Genomic DNA, 19,405 nt, shown 5'->3' on the forward strand with positions numbered 1-19,405 from the left:
AGTCTCATTGGTTCCAAACCTACTGCTGTAATAACACGGGAGCACTTGGAAATAGAAGAAGAAATATTTCGCAGAATTTTCGAAATTCTAGCGGAGAAACAACTTGTGGTACAGGACGAACTAATTGCCCACCAAGACATCAGTGAAGAGAGTGCGTTTGAAGATACTGAAGAGGTCGCTTCACCTTTGTCAGACGATTATGAGGCCAAAGAGAAACAGTCGAAAATGGACAGCGATTACGTTCCGCAGTATCACAAGGTCATGGTCGTCAGTGTAGCGAGAGAGCATCCAGGATGGATTTTTACCACTCTTAGTGGAAGAGAGCTTCACGCCTCGAAAGCATGAAAAGTTTTAAAAGATACGAAGAACGTATAAAACAGGGTGGAACAAAGCATAATCAAGTTAAAAAATTGATTCGTAGGCTTGTGATAGTTTCATTGAAGCTGTAGGCTGTAATTAGTACGTGACGACGAGAAACCTGCATCAATGGGCCGTCGCTGCCGCTAGCCAATTTACTGATTTCAATTTTGAAACTTCTGACTCGTGTTTCGTGCTGTTCAAGGGAAGACATCGGATTCGCCAAAGAAAAATCACCAGATCTGTATCCGAGAGGGAAGCAATCCCTTGAGGCAGCAGCAAGTTTCGGATTGCAGATTCGAGTCCTCATTCCAAAAAACGACAAGTATTGTGTTATTAACACTGATCAAACAGGTATTACACATAAAAGTACCTGATACATTACATCAATTGCAATACTATTTTACCATGTGTGTAGCAAAAGGAAATGCACAAGGTACAGATTCGCACTCTCCACAGTATGTTGTCACCTTATCTGGAAATTACTACCAACTGTCTTCGTTTGCTTGCAAGAGGCCACTGGCTCATTTGGACCAAGGGCGTAAAAGCAGCTGATGAGGACGCACACGTATACAAAAAGTTACTATAACAACTTAAAAGTTCGACAGACGCACAACAGTGCCCCCCCCCCCCCGCCCCGCCCCCTCAGGGTCTGGGGGTTAGAATAGGCCCGAGGTATTCCTGCCTGTCGTAAGAGGTGACTGAAAGGAGTCTCTCACGTTTTGGCATTTATGTGATGGTCCCCTGTAGGGTTTGACCTCCATTTTTCAAAATTTTCTCGAAGAGCGAACCAATTGAGCAAGGGCGCCTTAAATGGTGCATCGTCTCCATCGAGCATTGAGATCTTTAGCATTTCAGTCTGCCTCATTCTCCATCTCTTGGGCGAGGACACCTTCCTTGGTGCGTTTTCCACCAAGCACTATGCAGTGTCACTATCTGCGTCAATGTGACCATGGACTTCTTTGCACCTGATATCCAGCACAATAGCCAGACTGCTGTGGTGGGGCCATCATGTACCCTGTTGGTTGCAGCCCCTGACCACACAGGGATCGCTCTGCTGATGCCTCCAGTTTTAACTCCTCACGCATGTCAAGGGGTGGGTGCCCACCCCCTGGAGCCCCCCCTGCGGGTCCGGGGATTAGAATAGGCCCGAGGTATTCCTGCCTGTCGTAAGAGGCGACTAAAAGGAGTCCATCCCCCTCACGGGGGTAGTTAGCGCCTGCGTCCGGAGACGGACGGTTCCACGACCTATAATTGTGGTCTTTTTGGTTTTTCACTTCTCGTTTCTTCCTTTGGTTGGTTCCTTTCTTTGTTCTTCTCACACCTCACTGACTTCCTTACTCTTTTCCTTGACTTCTTCTCCTTGCCTTCTCATTGCCTTCTTTTCCTTGCCTTCTCATTGCCTTCTTTTCCTTGCCTTCTCATTGCCTTCTTTTCCTTGCCTTCTCATTGCCTTCTTTTCCTTGCCTTCTCATTGCCTTCTTCTCCTTGCCTTCTCTGGTCTCCGCCTCGGCGTTTGAGACAGTCTGTCCTCTTTCTCCCTCTCTCTTTTTTTCCTCTTCTTCCTTCCTCCCTGTGCGTGCCTGAAGGCCGACCCACGCGTTCGCACGCGTAGCCGGTGACGGGGTAACGCGTAATTCCCCGCCCTGGGTAGACATGTAAGGCACGCACGTACCCCCTGGTAAAGGCCAGGCCCGGGGAGGGGTGATTGCCTGAGCTGATACCTTTTGACCATGCCGATTGGTCCCTCTGTCTGTTTCTCGGGAGGTGTGACCTGAGGTGTAAACATTCACCTAAGGCGGGAGTGCCCTCTGAGAGGGTCCCCACAAGGAAGGAGCGCGCCATCGGAGACGCTGGCAATCATGGGGGATTCCTCCGCAATGGATTCTACTCCATCTCTCTCGACTTCTGCCCAAAAACGGAAACGTGACCAGCCACCAGTGACAAAAGTACTACCGCCTGCCCCACAGTTCCTCGTCGTTTCTCGATCTGAGGACGGAAAGGATTTTTCCTCTGTCAACCCTTTCGTTATCCAGAAGGGCGTAGATGCCATAGCCGGATCTGTCAAATCTTGTACCAGGTTGCGTAACGGTACCTTATTACTGGAAACTGAGAGTGCCTTTCAGGCACAAAAACTACTTCGGGCCACACTCCTGTACACGTTCCCTGTCCGGGTGGAGGCCCACCGAACTTTGAATTCGTCTCGTGGTGTAGTCTATACTAGCTCCCTCGACGGATTGACTGACTGGGAGATTCAATCTTTCCTCGCTGAGCAGGGCGTGACGGCTGTCCATAGGGTCATGAAAAAGGTCAACGATGACCTTGTACCGACCCGGACACTTTTCTTGACCTTTGATAGTGTTAAGCTGCCATCGCGCATCAAGGCGAGCTATGAGGTTATTTCTGTTCGCCCCTATGTCCCGACACCTACGCGCTGCTACCAGTGTCAGCGTTTCAGTCACACTCGACAGTCTTGTTCCAATGCGGCTAAATGTGTCACTTGTGGCAGGGATGCCCATGAGGGTGACTGTCCACCTCCGTCTCCTCGTTGTGTGAACTGTCAGGGTGACCATGCCGCATCCTCCCGCGACTGTCCTGTCTATAAGGAAGAACGCTGTATCCAAGAAATTCGGGTCAAAGAGAAAGTGTCCACCTCGGCTGCTCGCAAGCTATTGGCTAGTAGGAAGCCCGCGCTGCTCCCAGCGGGGAAATACAGTACTGTCCTCGCCTCTCCTCGGACTACCAGGGAGGTAGCAACCCAGACATGCGATCTGACCTTCAGCACTACGGTCGTCCGTTCGGCCAGTGCTAAGATCGCGCGGTCGACGTCTCCTCTTCCTCCCATCACCCCACAGACACCAGCCCCTTCATCAGCTTCTGCTAAGACGAAGACCCCGAAGTCAGATGCACGGGCCTTCAAGAAGGAACCATCCCGTGCAGACTTCCTACGTACCTCGACCTCCCAGCCTTCGACCGGTACTTCCACCAAACGTCCTTCCAAAAAGGCTCATAGGAAGCACAGTTCTCCTTCTCCGCCACGGCGCATTTCTTCTCCTGCGCCACCCAGCGGTTGCCGCCCCAGGCCGTCATCCGTTTCGCCTGGCCGCACCGCTGGTAGCCGTACATCTGGCCGTTCACCGGCGGAGGAAGCTCCCCCTCCCGGCCATCCTCCCGAGATGGCCGATGAACCTATAGACCCAATGGACGATGACTGTCCGCCTACTGATAGCGGCGGCAGTGCTCGCTCGAAGCCAGGCCCTCAGCGGCCTTCGAGGTGACCCCTTCTTTCATCTTCCTTTTCTTACGATGGCACTTATTCACTGGAATATTCGCAGCATTCGCTCCAACCGAGAGGACTTGAAGTTGCTGCTCCGCTTGCACCGTCCGCTCGTCATAGCCCTCCAGGAAACGAAGCTACGCCCATGCGATCAAATTGCCTTGGCACACTACACCTCTGTGCGTTTTGACTTACCCCCTGTGGTAGGTATCCCAGCTCATGGAGGGGTTATGTTGCTGGTCCGGGATGATATTAACTACGATCCCATCACGTTGCACACCGGCCTGCAGGCAGTTGCCATCCGCATTACTCTCCCCACTTTTACGTTTTCCTTTTGTACCGTTTACACTCCATCGTCATCTGCCGTTACCAGGGCAGACATGATGCAACTTATTGCTCAGCTACCTGCACCATTTTTGTTAACTGGAGACTTCAATGCCCACCATCCCCTTTGGGGCTCTCCAGCATCCTGCCCGAGGGGCTCCTTGTTAGCAGACCTTTTCAACCAGCTCAATCTTGTCTGCCTCAATACTGGCGCCCCTACTTTTCTTTCGGACACATCGCACACCTATTCCCATTTAGACCTCTCTATATGTACTCCCCAACTTGCACGCCGGTTTGAGTGGTATGCACTTTCTGATACATATTCGAGCGACCACTTCCCGTGTGTTATCCATCTCCTGCAGCATACCCCCTCTCCGTGCTCCTCTAGTTGGACCATCTCCAAGGCAGACTGGGGGCTCTTCTCTTCCAGGGCGACCTTTCAGGATCAAACATTCACAAGCTGCGATCGTCAGGTCGCATACCTCACGGAAGTCATTCTCGCTGCTGCTGAATATTCCATCCCTCACCCTACTTCTTCTCCACGTCGCGTACCGGTCCCCTGGTGGACCGCAGCATGTAGAGACGCTTTACGTGCTCGTCGACGTGCTTTACGCACATTTAAACGCCACCCTACAGTGGCGAATTGTATCAATTATAAACGATTACGTGCTCAGTGTCATCGTATTATCAAAGAAAGCAAGAAAGCCAGCTAGACTGCTTTCACAAGCACCTTCAACAGTTTTACTCCTTCTTCTGTTGTCTGGGGTAGCCTGCGCCGGCTATCTGGCACTAAGGTCCACTCCCCAGTTTCTGGCTTGAAGGTCGCGAATGACGTCCTTGTGGCCCCTGAGGCTGTCTCCAATGCCTTCGGCCGCTTTTTCGCAGAGGTTTCGAGCTCCGCTCATTACCACCCTGCCTTCCTCCCCCGCAAACAGGTAGAGGAGGCTAGGCCACCTAACTTCCGCTCCTCGAATCGTGAAAGTTATAATGCCCCATTCACCATGCGGGAACTCGAAAACGCACTTGGCCGATCACGGTCCTCCGCTCCAGGGCCTGATTCTATTCATATTCAGATGCTGAAGAACCTTTCTCCTGCGGGTAAAGGTTTTCTTCTTCGTACATACAATCGCATCTGGATTGAGGGACATGTTCCCGCATGCTGGCGCGAGTCTATTGTTGTCCCGATTCCTAAGCCGGGGAAGGACAAGCACTTGCCTTCCAGTTATCGACCTATCTCGCTTACCAGCTGTGTCTGTAAAGTGATGGAGCGAATGGTTAACTCTCGATTGGTTTGGCTGCTCGAGTCTCGACGCCTACTTACCAATGTACAATGTGGATTTCGTAGGCGCCGCTCTGCTGTTGACCATCTGGTTACCTTGTCGACCTTCATTATGAATAACTTCTTGCGACCGCGGCTGTGTTCTTTGATTTGGAGAAGGCTTACGACACCTTCGCGGTGGCCTCCCTCTTTTTATTCGTTCCTTTTTAATGGATCGACAGTTCAGGGTACGTGTGGGTTCTGTCCTGTCCGACACCTTTCGCCAGGAGAATGGGGTGCCACAGGGCTCAGTTTTGAGCGTCGCTCTCTTCGCCATCGCGATCAATCCAATAATGGATTGCCTCCCAGCTGATGTATCAGGCTCCCTTTTCGTGGACGATTTTACCATCTATTGCAGCGCGCAGTGTACACGTGTCCTGGAGCGCTGTCTTCAGCGTTCTCTTGACCGTCTTTCCTCCTGGAGTGTCGCCAATGGCTTCCGTTTTTCTGCCGAGAAGACGGTCTGTATTAACTTCTGGCGCTACAAAGAGTTTCTCCCACCGTCCTTACGACTCGGTCCCGTTGCTCTCCCAATCGTGGAGACAACCAAATTTTTAGGCCTTACATTTGACAGGAAACTTAGCTGGTCTCCACATGTGTCATATTTGGCCGCCCGTTGTACCCGTTCTTTAAATGTCCTCCGTGTTCTCAGTGGTATGTCGTGGGGAGCGGATCGAACCGTCCTACTTGGTCTATATCGGTCGATCGTCCGCTCCAAGCTGGATTATGGGAGCTTCGTATACTCCTCTGCACGGCCATCCATCTTACGCCACCTCAACTCCATACAACATCGGGGTTTACGACTTGCGATCGGAGCATTTTATACTAGTCCCGTAGAGAGTCTTCATGCTGACGCTGGCGAATTGCCACTCACCTACCGGCGCGATATACTGCTTTGTCGGTATGCCTGTCGGCTACTGTCAATGCCCGACCATCCGTCTTATCGTTCCTTTTTTGACGACTCTCTCGACCGTCAATACGGGTTGTATGTCTCTGCCCTGCTACCCCCTGGAGTTCGCTTTCGTCGCCTCCTTCAACACCTTAATTTTTCACTCCCTGCAACCTTTCGAGTGGGCGAGAGCCACACGCCACCTTGGCTCCAGGCTCAGGTCCGCGTTCACCTTGACCTCAGCTCGCTCCCAAAAGAGGTTACCCCCGGTTCGGTCTACCACTCCCGTTTTTTGGAACTTCGTTCGAATTTCATCAACATGACTTTCATTTATACAGATGGCTCTAAGACCAATGACGGGGGTCGGGTGTTCCTTTATTGTCGGGGCACAAAGTTTCAAATACCGGCTCCATGGCCATTGTTCGGTCTTCACAGCTGAGCTCTTTGCCCTCTACCAGGCTGTTCTTTACATCTGCCGCCACCGACATTCTGCTTATGTCATCTGCTCCGATTCCCTGAGCGCCATCCAGAGCGTCAGTGATCCGTACCCGGTTCACCCTTTCGTACACCGGATCCAACGCTCTCTTCAGCAGCTGGTGGACGTCGGTTCTCCGGTTAGCTTTATGTGGGTTCCTGGCCATGTCGGTATCCCTGGGAACGAAGCTGCAGATGCCGCGGCCAAGGCTGCGGTCCTCCAGCCTCGGACAGCTTCTTGTTGTGTCCCTTCGTCCGATTTTAGCAGGGTCATTTGTCGGCGCATTTTATCGCTGTGGCATGCCGATTGGGCTGCACTTACAGACAACAAGCTTCGGGCCTTAAAACCTCTTCCCGTGGCTTGGACGTCCTCCTCACGCCCTTCTCGGCGGGAGGAGGTGGTTTTGGCCCGGTTAAGGATTGGACACTGCCGGTTCAGCCATCGCCATCTGCTGACGGCTGCGCCGGTGCCGTTCTGCCCATGTGGGCACTTGCTGACGGTTCGACACATTTTAATGTCCTGTCCAGATTTTAACACACTGCGTCTAGATCTTAACCTGCCAAGTACTTTCGATGCCATTTTAGCGGATGACCCACGAGCAGCTGCTCGTGTTCTTCATTTTATCAATTTGACAAACCTCTCTAAGGACATTTGATGATGCTGTTTTTTAATCCTATGCCTGTCAGTCTGTCTTTTATCGTGTTTTCCCTTTTAGTTGTTGTTGTCAACTTGTGCCTCGCGGTGCGTTCTTAGAGTAGTCAGGGCGCTAATGACCATTGAAGTTGTGCGCCCTAAAACCACAAAAAAAAAAAAAAAAAATCCCCCTGGAGCATCGTGACTCATGGCAGTGGCCATCCTGCCAGGTGGCCATTGCTGCAGCTGTGGGTTGTCAGAATAAGGATGATGTAGGAAATAACTATCTGCAATGTATATCTTCCTCCAGATGGTGCAGTACCCCTGAATGTATTAGCTGCACTGATTGTTCAACTCCCTAAACCTTTCCTACTTTTAACGCCCATAGCCCCTGTGGGGTGGCACTGTGCTTACTGGCCGAGGCAGGGATGTCGAAACTTTACTGTCTCAGTTCGACATCTACCTCTTAAATACTTGTCCCGCCACACGTGTGGCTCATGGTAGTTACTCAGCCATTGATTTATCAGTTTGCAGCCGAGGACTTCTCCCATCTAGCCACTGGAGAACACATGACGACCTGTGTGGTAGTGACCACTTCCCCATCTTCCTGTCACTGCCCCAGCATCAGACCCACGGACGCCTGCCCAGATGGGCTTTGAACGAGGCGGACTGGGAAACCTTCACCTCTGCTGTCACCGTTGAATCTCCTCCACACAGTGACATCGATGTGAGTGTGAGCAGGTGACTACAACTATCGTTTCCGCGGCAGAAAACGCGATTCCTCGGTCATTAGGGTGCCCAAGGCGCAAGGCAGTCCCTTGGTGGTCGCAGGAAGTCGCTGAAGCAATTAAGGAGCGTCGGCGAGCTCTACAGCGGCATAAGCGGTACCCTTCCCTGGATTACCTCATAGCCTTTAAATGGCTCCCTGCCCACTTTCGCCAACTTATCAAACAACGGAAGCAGGAGTGTTGGGAGGGATACGTCTCGACTATTGGGTGCCATGCGTCACCATCCCAAGTCTGGGCAAAGATCAAACATGTTTTCGGGTACCAGACCCCAACAGGTGTTCCCGGTGTCAACATAAATGGCGTGTTATCTACCGACGCAATCGCGACTGCTGAGCACTTAGCTCGAGCCTCTGCGTCGGAGAATTACCCCCCAGCCTTTTGCACTCTCAAATAGCGGCTCATTCAGTACACGCCACAGTGAACCCTATAACGCCCCATTTACAGTGTGGGAGCTCCTCAGTGCCCATGCACATTGCCCCGACACAGCTCCTGGGCCTGATCGGATCCACAGCCAGATGATTAAACATCTCTCATCTGACTACAAACGTCATCTCCTCGTCATCTTCAACCAGATCTGGTGCGATGGAGTCTATCCATCGCAATGGCGGGAGAGCGCCAGCATTCCAGTGATCAAACCTGATAAAAACCCGCTTGATGTGGATAGCTATGGGCCCATCAGCCTCACCAACGTTCTTTGTAAGCTGCTGGAATGTATGGTATGTCAGCTTGGGTCCTGGAGTCACGTGGCCTACTGGCTCCATGTCAAGGCGGCTTCCGCCAGGGTCGCTCTACCACTGCACGCGCAGCTATTCACCGTGGCGGAGCATCGTTTACGTGTAACCGATAGGAAAACAATATCAAGCTTCTAACAGCCGTGTACCGCAGGTCTCTAGAGGAACGGAAGGTTCCAAATGATTGGAAAAGAGCACAGGTAGTCCCAGTCTTCAAGAAGGGTCGTCGAGCAGATGCCCAAAACTATAGACCTATATCTCTGACGTCGATCTGTTGTAGAATTTTAGAACATGTTTTTTGCTCGAGTATCATGTCGTTTTTGGAAACCCAGAATCTACTATGTAGGAATCAACATGGATTCCGGAAACAGCGATCGTGTGAGACCCAACTCGCTTTATTTGTTCATGAGACCCAGAAAATATTAGATACAGGCTCCCAGGTAGATGCTATTTTCCTTGACTTCCGGAAGGCGTTCGATACAGTTCCACACTGTCGCCTGATAAACAAAATAAGAGCCTACGGAATATCAGACCAGCTGTGTGGCTGGATTGAAGAGTTTTAACAAACAGAACACAGCATGTTGTTATCAATGGAGAGACGTCTACAGACGTTAAAGTAACCTCTGGCGTACCACAGGGAAGTGTTATGGGACCATTGCTTTTCACAATATATGTAAATGACCTAGTAGATAGTGTCGGAAGTTCCATGCGGCTTTTCGCGGATGATGCTGTAGTTTACAGAGAAGATGCAGCATTAGAAAATTGTATCGAAATGCAGGAAGATCTGCAGCGGATAGGCACTTGGTGCAGGGAGTGGCAACTGACCCTTAACATAGACAAATGTAATGTATTCCGAATACATAGAAAGAAGGATCCTTTATTGTATGATTATATGATAGCGGAACAAACACTGGCAGCAGTTACTTCTGTAAAATATCTGGGAGTATGCATGCGGAACGATTTGAAGTGGAATGATCATATAAAATTAATTGTTGGTAAGGCGGGTACCAGGTTGAGATTCATTGGGAGAGTCCTTAGAAAATGTAGTCCATCAACAAAGGAGGTGGCTTACAAAACACTCGTTCGACCTATACTTGAGTATTGCTCATCAGTGTGGGATCCGTACCAGATCGGGTTGACGGAGGAGATAGAGAAGATCCAAAGAAGAGCGGCGCGTTTCGTCACAGGGTTATTTGGTAACCGTGATAGCGTTACGGAGATGTTTAACAAACTCAAATGGCAGACTCTGCAAGAGAGGCGCTCTGCATCGCGGTGTAGCTTGCTCGTCAGGTTTCGAGAGGGTGCGTTTCTGGATGAGGTATCGAATATATTGCTTCCCCATACTTATACCTCCCGAGGAGATCACGAATGTAAAATTAGAGAGATTAGAGCGCGCACGGAGGCTTTCAGACAGTCGTTCTTCCCGCGAACCATACGCGACTGGAACAGGAAAGGGAGGTAATGACAGTGGCACGTAAAGTGCCCTCCGCCACACACCGTTGGGTGGCTTGCGGAGTATAAATGTAGATGTAGTAGATGTAAATGAAATAGCGACGTGCACTGCATACGGACAATATGGATCCTACAGATATATTAGTTTCGTTACCGCAGCAAAAGACACTTTATCAGTACAAATTGATCTATTTTAAACTTGAGACAACAATCAAATGTTGAGTGAAAATATCCTGCTAAGCGCTGAAGATGCATAGCTACTGCGGTGGTGTTATTTGAAATTTATATAAGTAATAAACATCTTTCTTTAACATTATCTTTACACAGAACTGACCACTGACTGAAAATGAATTTTTACACGCATGTTTTCTGATAATTTTCAATGTGAAGAATTTTCCAATTGACGGTACTTCAATGCAGTTTCCTGCACTTTTGTTGAATCATAAATTTAGTCTGTCACACGCCACGAATCAGTAAAATCGTATGCTCTGAACACCACAGTAACAATTGTTTTTTGTGGTAATGAAAATGCCCACAATACCTTTAGTTGCCTTCTTCAGCAACTGGTTTTATTATGCTTGTCGGTGTAATAAAATAGCTGGTACTTTGTACACAATCTGCTGCTTTGCTTAATACGGTAGTAATAATTTTAAGAACTTTATATAGGCCTACGTACATCCAGCTTATGATCTGAAAATGTTGCTGAGTAAATATCACAGTATTTGAAAAGGATATGCTAAACATCTATTGAAATAACAGGACTGTGATAAAGCTTGTTGCTTTTAAGCACTTAACTTGTATTAATTTGTACAAGAGGACGACGAATCATGACTTTTACAATATGTTCGTCACTATGAAAAGTAGTGTGTGTGTGTGTAATCTTATGGAAATTAACTGCTAAGGTCATCAGTCTCTAAGCTTACACACTAGTTAATCTAAATTATTCTAAGGACAAACCTACACACACACACACACACACACACACACACACACACACACACACATGCCCGAGGGAGGACTCGAACCTCCGCAGAGACCAGCCGCACAGTCCATGACTGCAGCGCCCTAGACCGATCGCATAATCCCGCGCAAGAAAAGTAGAATATACTGAACTTCACGATAGAAATAAATACTTCAGTCCTTTTGTGGTGTTGAGCAACGTGTTGCAGCGCGTGACGAGATTTTGCTACTGATGGATGGCTTAGCGGCTTTCACACAGTGGCTTCCAACTCGTAATTCCCGTCGTAGTATTTGGCCAGTTCAGTGGGTAATGCTGCAACGCTATGTCTGCTTCTTTCACAGCGAACGACGACTTCCCACCGGCCCTTGTAATAAGCTTGCCGCTTCTGCTTGGTTGACAAATAGATGCTTAATGCTGTAGAATTACGTGTAGCAATAATTTCGCCCATCCGAGGCCGTTTAACAATCATGGTGCTCACTTTAATCATCACACGATACAGTATGCAGCACCATACGCTACTCCGCAATCTTTCCGATTCACAAGGTTACTATGCGGTGTTTTTTCTTCCTGAATAGTAATTTTCAGATCAGTTCTAGTGCTCTTTAGGCATTCTTCGTAAGTTAGTACAGTCTCAAGTAATTCTTCGTTACTAGAAATTGTTATAGATGTCAATACATTCACAGATTAATAAAGCTACGGGACAAAATACTTTACGAATGGCGTACATTAAATGAAAATTCTCCTAAATCACGGTATCTCTGATATGCACGTCCTTTGGTTTCACTGTACTTCCTTCGATTCTTCAGAAGGGTAGTTCACAGTTACTACAGTATCTCCTATGTCGAGGCAGCAGAAAATTGTGACCCCACCAAAATAACTGTAAGAAAGACCTAACCTGCCGACATTTTCGATACGTGCACGTGAGCTTCAGAAGGAATAGAGAAGTGTAGACTGTAAAAGTGTTTGAAATTCATTCCGATTTTTTTTAGCTCATTGAAATGGAAACTCAAAATTCGTTTTATTGGATGGTGCTGCTTCGTAGGAAATACTTCAGCTTGCTCGATTAATAGGAAGAAGCGTATTATTGTGGTTCACGTTTGGGCCCTACTGGAACACGCAACTAGCAGAATTTTCATGATTTTGTTGTACCATTTCTTTGCCCCCACATTACTTAAATTCTCTCGGAATGGGCCCTTTTCCACTCATCAGACCACAGTGCTCCAGTCTTCATGAGCTTTTCTGTCTGACCAAAATGGCAGTCGTCAGTTTTCTGCCTAAATATTTTCCTGTCGTGTATGTCACATTGTCTTAATCCTATCCCTGCGCCTTTCAGGTGTTCCTTAACTACTCTGGTCCATTTTATTGTTTCAGTTTTGGCTTTACTGCATGTTTCGTAGAATTCTAGTTAATTGTTTCCGTTCCTGTAATCTGCTCATAGAATTTTAGAACGTGTTTCTTTCATATCGGAAGAAATGTAGGTATAGTTTTCAGCTTCATTTGCTCTCAGTCTGCATGTTCCTTCTCCAGTGCAATTTGGACGTAACATTTTCCTGATTACTTTCTGTTCTTTCCTTTTCGATTTCTTTAGCATCCCACTTTCTGTTTGAACTGAGTGTTTGTCTCATAAAGACACTACGGTTTGATTGTGTTGTAGTGCAACCGTTTGGTGTATTTTGATATGAATTTTTTTTATTATTGATGTCTTTTGTAAGCCTGGAAGCTGTTTCAATTTTGTGAGAACGAATTACATAACTATTTCTTTCCAGAGCAGTTTCGTGAATGATTTCGTCTAAACGGGTGAATTGACAGTCACGCTGTCTGTTTCAGAATTTCGTTTGTTTTTGCACTGTTTCAGTGCTCTGGCATAAAATCACTAGGTCTTCTGTAAAACCAACCAGGCTAATATTTGTTCATCATAATTTGAATCGTTCGTCAATTTTTTGCTCTGATTTTAGTTTCCAGTTCTAAGACAGGTGAAAATTAATGAAGAGAGTCCATCACCTTGTCCCACTCCGAAATTTCTCCCCTGAATGTTTCTCTAGATTTCGCACCATTTAGTGTTTCACTAACAATAGCAGTGGTTTTGAGGTCCAGACATGATTCTTTCAGAATCACTGAGTCACACGAGATTTTTTACTGAGTCATTCTTTTTTAAATTCTGCAAGGGTTAAAACTACATTCTTATACAGTACATGTTTTGATACCTGAGAATTAGTTTCATAACTGACATTTATTTTCTGCAAAATATATTTTCTCTGAAACCTGCTTGATGTTAAGTAGTTTTGCATTTAAGCTGGTGGTGTTGTCAGTTGAGGAGACATTGAGAAAGGATTTTGCCTGGGACGGGCTTAGAGGGAAATCCCTCTGCAGTGATTGATATTAGTTTCGCCTCCCTTTTACGTAGTGGTGTATGAGTGGACTTCCCTATCAACCGGAATTTTCTCACTTTGCCAGATTTTTGCATGATCAATGTAATTTCTTTTAAAGTTTTTGGGCCAGCTGATTTCGGGAGTTGTGCGAAATTTTAGTGATACAAAGTTGTTCATACAGTGACGTGTGGAAAACATTTTAATGTGTTTATCCGTCTGTGAAATACGAGGGTTGGAATTTAAATAGTGGCAATTATTTATTCACAACCGATACAAAAGATTTACATGTTTGCACATGTTACTGTCCTTCAAAATAAGTCACCAGCGTTGTGTAGAACCCGCTGCCAGCTATGTGGAATGCGTAGTTTACCATTAGCAGAGCTTGTTCTGTTGATGGTGCGAATGGAACGGTCTACTGCCTGTCGAATCTCTGGAGCAGTTCTGAAGCGAATGCCATCGTCAATACACAGAATTACTGTTCGTTTTTGGAGCATCACCTTCGATCAGCTTCGCGAAAGAAGCGGCGACACTTTCTGCGCAACCCAACCATCACTTTGCACGACAATGCGCGGGCGCATACAGCGCAAGCTGTGGCTGCTCTGTTCGGTCGATGGGACTGGGAGGTACTGTACCATACACCATACTCCCCGGACTTAAGTCCTTGTGACTTTGATTTGATTCCGAAGATGAAGGAACCACTTCGCGGCATTCGCTTCAGAACTGTTCTAGAGATACGACAGGCAGTAGACCGCTCCGTCCGCACCATCAACAGAACAGGCTCTGCTAACGGTATACTACGCCTTCCACATCGCTGGCAACGGGCTCTACACAACGCTGGTGACTACTTTGAAGGAGGGTAACAGGTGCAAACATGTAACTCTTTTGTTTCGGTTGTGAATAAATAGTTGCCACTATTTAAGTTCCAACCCAAGTATTTGAGGTATCCACATTTCTGTAACACATCCGTGTAAGAACAGTAAGTTCTTTTCTTTTTTCTCTACTCTGTTTTTTTTTTTTGTACTGGTAACTGCCGGTTATGACCTGACGTGCACGACAAATGGTTCAAATGGCCTTGAGCACTATGGGACTTAACTTCTGAGGTCATCAGTCCCCTAGAACTTAGAACTACTTAAACCTAACTAACCTAAGGACACCACACACATCCATGCCCGAGGCAGGATTCGAACCTGCGACCGTCCACGACACACCGAGCGAAAAATTCTGGTGGTTGTTGAGACATCACTCGCACAGGCGTGGACCGTTCTGCAAGTTGCCTCTCGGGGTATCCGGACACACATTTTTCTTCTTTAATTGTCAAGGGTATTAATTAGAAACGCTGCATTCAAATTTACACCCTATCCTTTTCCAATCGGAACTTCAGCCGCGTCCGTTGTGTCCTCAGCGCCCGACGAGGTACTGAAGTCCAGCCTACTTGTTTCATGACGCGCTGCGAATACTCGTGTAATGATATACGAGGACAGTTCAACAAGTACCCGTGTTACGGTCCTCGCCATTTCAACCCTTCGAAATAATATGAAATGTCGAGCATTTTGAAATACGCCTTGTCTCGACGATGACCTCATTTATATTCCTTCACGTTTGGTGACAAGATGATGTCGCAGGGAGGCAGCTTGGGCAATAATTACAGGTGTGGGGGGACGGCAGTTAAGAATTGTTGCAGATTAATTTGTTGCCGCATTGTGGTATAACAGCATGTTCTACGTCGCGAATTGGAGTCGCGTGTCTTTCAGTGTCTAGTCGAAACTGCCAAACACCTTAGTTTCGTATTTCCCAGTATTGGTTTTAAGTTTTCTTATTCTGTCAATATGACACCCTTTTCATGCCAAAAAGTCGTCTCCTCCAACTTTTTCCATCTGATGGGAACGGTTTCTACTTTGTACAACAGTTCACTGGAAGCAACCCGCTCTTCTGATTGGTACTTGGTTTCCCTGGGTGTAATAGTGAAATCGTCTCTCATCGACAGTAACAAATGGGGTTAAAAAGTTCTCTGGATCTCGCTTAAATTGCTGCAAACGCAGCTTCGAAATCGGATCGTTGCATTTACTGTCGATATACCTATGGCTTCTGCTGCTACTCGCTCTTTCATCCGACTATGAGCGAGAATTCTGTTGTGGACCTTCTCGGCGGTCTCTTCGGGGATCACATCTGCTGGGCGTCCAGGGCGAGTCTCATCAAAAAGGAACTTCTGGAATTCATTGAACCAACATACAGGGTGTCTCTATCCCAAGAGTCGTCTGAAGTATTTTCTCTGGTGCTTCCGCCACACACCGTTGGGTGGCTTGCGGAGTATAAATGTAGATGTAGATATTTGCAATTTCGTTTTTGCATCGTGTAGCTGGAGTCAGTCCAAACACACAGTGCTCGTACATCTTTCATGCGACACCCAGTGCAGAGGGAAAGGATTTTTAAAGGGGAATCTTATATGACCATTGCATAGATCGGTCCCAGATTTGTTTAATGCGATATTCCTATTTTCTGTATGTATTAACTAGGACAGTAAAACTCGCAGAATAACGATAACTCGAGAAGCGGCGGCACTCTCCTGGCCCGCTCTGTTGCCGCCAAGCACGCGGCACTGTTCGAGTTGCTGCTGGGTTGCTGTTTATCCTTCCTGTTTTGCTGTACATCTGTGAAACAAATATAGCGAAGGGCTAATTTGGGACCACTCTGTCGAATGAGCACGAAACATTTTACTTTTTAAATAACTTTACGAAACTCCAAGCATGCTGGAGTAATTGCAAGGCAGCAACTTGTGTTAATCAGTACAACGAAAAAAACGGCGAGAGCTGCAAATTTCACTTTTTTTTTTACTCGATGACTAGTTTCGGGTCGGGAACCATTTTAAAAACACCAAGATAGTCAAAACTATGTTTCCTAAAATATAACTGCCATGTCAAGATACAAACACGTACGCATAACAAAGTGCAAATGAGCAGTTACAGAGCATACAGATGAGTTATTTGTATGCTCTGTAACTGCTCGTTTGCACTTTGTTACACGTACGTGTTTGTTATCTGGACATCGTTGTTATATTTTGGGGAATGTCGTTTTGACGATCTGGATTATATGAAAGTGATTCCCGACCCGAAACTAGACATCAAGTAAATAAAACTGAAATTTGCGACTTTCGCTGTTTTTCTGTTTTATAAAAACAATTTTGTTTGTAAGGCAAAAGAAAAAGACCTCATGAGCACTATTTGTTTGTCGTGACTCCAGCTCCACAATGTAAATGTCTGCTGAAGCAGAGGGAAATTGCGCCTGAGACGCCATGTATAACTTTCCCTGCAGTCGCACTATCCTCTGTGCCCTCGGTGGCTCAGATGGATAGAGCGTCTGGCATGTAAGCAGGAGATCCCGGGTTCGAGTCCCGGTCGGGGCACACATTTTCAACTGTCCCCGTTGATAAGTCTTCTCACATACACCGAATCGCCAAAAATGTATTGGAAGACAAAAGGAACTTATTTATTTTTTTCATTAACAGTACAGAGTAAGCCACCGCCTTGAAATGTAAGGTGGGTCGGATGCTTCTGAATCTAATAGCAGAGATTTCTCATTGTTACAATCTTATTGGTATACTGTTGTTAATGCTTTTTTTAAATAATATAAAGAACATAATAGATAAAGATTTCTCTGAGGTTACAGCAAATTGAATGCTTAACAGTTGTTAAAATGGTTCCATATAGTTTGTTTCTACCTAGTTAATGAGAATATATTTCAATTTATACAATGAAAATTTCAAAGAAAAATGAAAAAAGGTGTAACACAATGAGTGTGGTGAAAATAATTTGTAGTATGTAGAGGGAAGTGATATGCTGTATTTGGATCTGTAATACTCTCTAAGAAGCATGTTTGTTAATAATGGCCTATTTCTACATATTTCAGATGAGAAGGTCTCGGTACAACGCTATTCTCATCTGAAATGGTTTGTGCTAATGTATGTTTACACAGATTATACAGATTAAATGCTGATTGAGCACTTCATACATGGAATACATGAATTTTAGCTTTACATGAGAAATACACTTACGTTTGTAACTTGTTAGTAGAAATAGAATATAGTTCATTCCCACTTGAATGCATTATTACTCAAATAACTTAATACATTTCTGATATATAAAATTCATTGATTGTAGCTTTGAACAGAGAAGAGAATATACTTCTGTCCGCACACAATAAGACGAGCAATACATTACTGCTTGAGTGCAGTATACTTCAAACACTAAGCAGGATGTCATTGGGGAGGAGGAGCCTCGGAATAAAAGTTCTTCGAGCCTTCTCCTCCCAAGCGACATTACCTTATTACTACAGTGTTAGTATGTGGTGCCGGTGTTTATTTGTTTTATGAGTGTTGTGTTGTTTGTGACTGTGTTGTGGCATGCAGTGTCATACATAGTTGGTTTTGGTCCCTTATATGTTGATCCCTTCTGAGTCACGTTCACTTAGTGTTCCTTCTCCGGTTTCGGAATCTGTGGTCGTGTTTGTGTCCTCCCATGTGGTTTGTTGTGTCGGATGTGCTTGTCTACGCCTCCTTCCATGTGGGTTTTGGCGCTTGTATTCTTCGTGCAGAGTGTTCGATACAATATCGGCTACGCTGTTTATTTTGTTCCAGTCATCGGGATTACGTATTATTCTGGCAATGTCATTGTCATTCTGTATAGGTCTCATTTGTGCTCATCAGACCACACTGATCCAGTCTTCATGAGCTTTTCTGTCTGGCCAGCAGTGTGACATGTTCTGGTGTCCCAGTTTCTCCGCATACGCATGCTTCATCGTTAGTCCCATACGGTTTAAATGTAACGGATACGGCCCGTGGCCTGTCAGGAAATGGACCATCCCCCGGCTTGGGTCGACATGTTTCAGATGTAGTCTTTCGTGTACATCAGGAAAGAAAGAGTTTACTCGGCGACCCTTGTCGGATGCATCCCACTCTCTGTGCCATGTTTGAATCCGCCATTGTTTCATTTGTGTTTTTTTCATAATGTTGGTTTGTGCAATTTCGGTGACTTTATCGAGCCTGTCCCTCGTAAGCCAGTAAAGTGCAGCTCTGTAACGTATTGTTATGTCTATAGGGCAGGTTCCCATCACAACGCAAAGTGCCTCTAGTGACGTCGTGTTGAAGGCTCCGCTCATTCTCAGGGGTACACTGCGTTGACCTCGTCTCGCAATTGTCTTGTTATTCTGTACGTTCAGTCTGTGAGCCCGAGCACTTGCGGCGAAGCGTGCGATGGATTCAAATATCGCAGTGTGGTAGGTCCTTATTGTCTTAATAGGTAATTTCTACTAAGATGTGTTTAGTATTGCAAGTTTGTGCATAATTTTTGGAGGCTTTGTCAATTGTCAATTTTATATGATGGTTGAAAGTCTGTTTTTTGTGTAGATGCAATCTGTGGCTTGCTGCCTCTGTACGGTTGTATTGTTTAATTTAGGATTGGATTCCTCTGTAGTGTCCCTCTAAGTAGAAAATATACAGTTTTGTTGGGAGATAGTTTAAATTTATTTTCTTTGCACCAACTGTTAATTTTCTGAAGCAGTTGCGTGCCCTTTGTCTCTAGTGCTGCTCTCGAGTTGGCTGACACCGCTACGAGCAGGTCATCCGCGTAAGCCGCCGCACCTCTTACCCTGTCGTCACTGTCCAGGGTGTTCAGCAGGGGCTCGATTGCGATATGCCAGAATATTGGTCGGCAGGTGAATATCCCTTTGTTATTCTCTTGACAACCTGCCGTGTACCAGCCCTCCACTCCGCCACTCTGCCTCTGCACTAGTCGAGGAGGCTATTTTAGAGGGAAGCTGATAGCCTCATTTGCCTTAAC

The 19,405-nt window shown here is 46.5% G+C and overlaps 1 non-coding gene across 1 annotated transcript; it reads left to right on the forward strand.

Annotated features, from left to right (window-relative positions):
* Positions 1-16,899: 16,899 nt before the first annotated feature.
* Trnat-ugu (transfer RNA threonine (anticodon UGU)) lies at positions 16,900-16,974 on the forward strand. The gene has a single exon. It is a non-coding gene; the product is annotated as a tRNA-Thr (tRNA).
* The last annotated feature ends 2,431 nt before the right edge of the window (positions 16,975-19,405 follow it).

The sequence above is a fragment of the Schistocerca cancellata genome, chromosome 3 (genome assembly GCF_023864275.1).
Source record: "Schistocerca cancellata isolate TAMUIC-IGC-003103 chromosome 3, iqSchCanc2.1, whole genome shotgun sequence".
Lineage (NCBI taxonomy): Eukaryota > Metazoa > Arthropoda > Insecta > Orthoptera > Acrididae > Schistocerca > Schistocerca cancellata.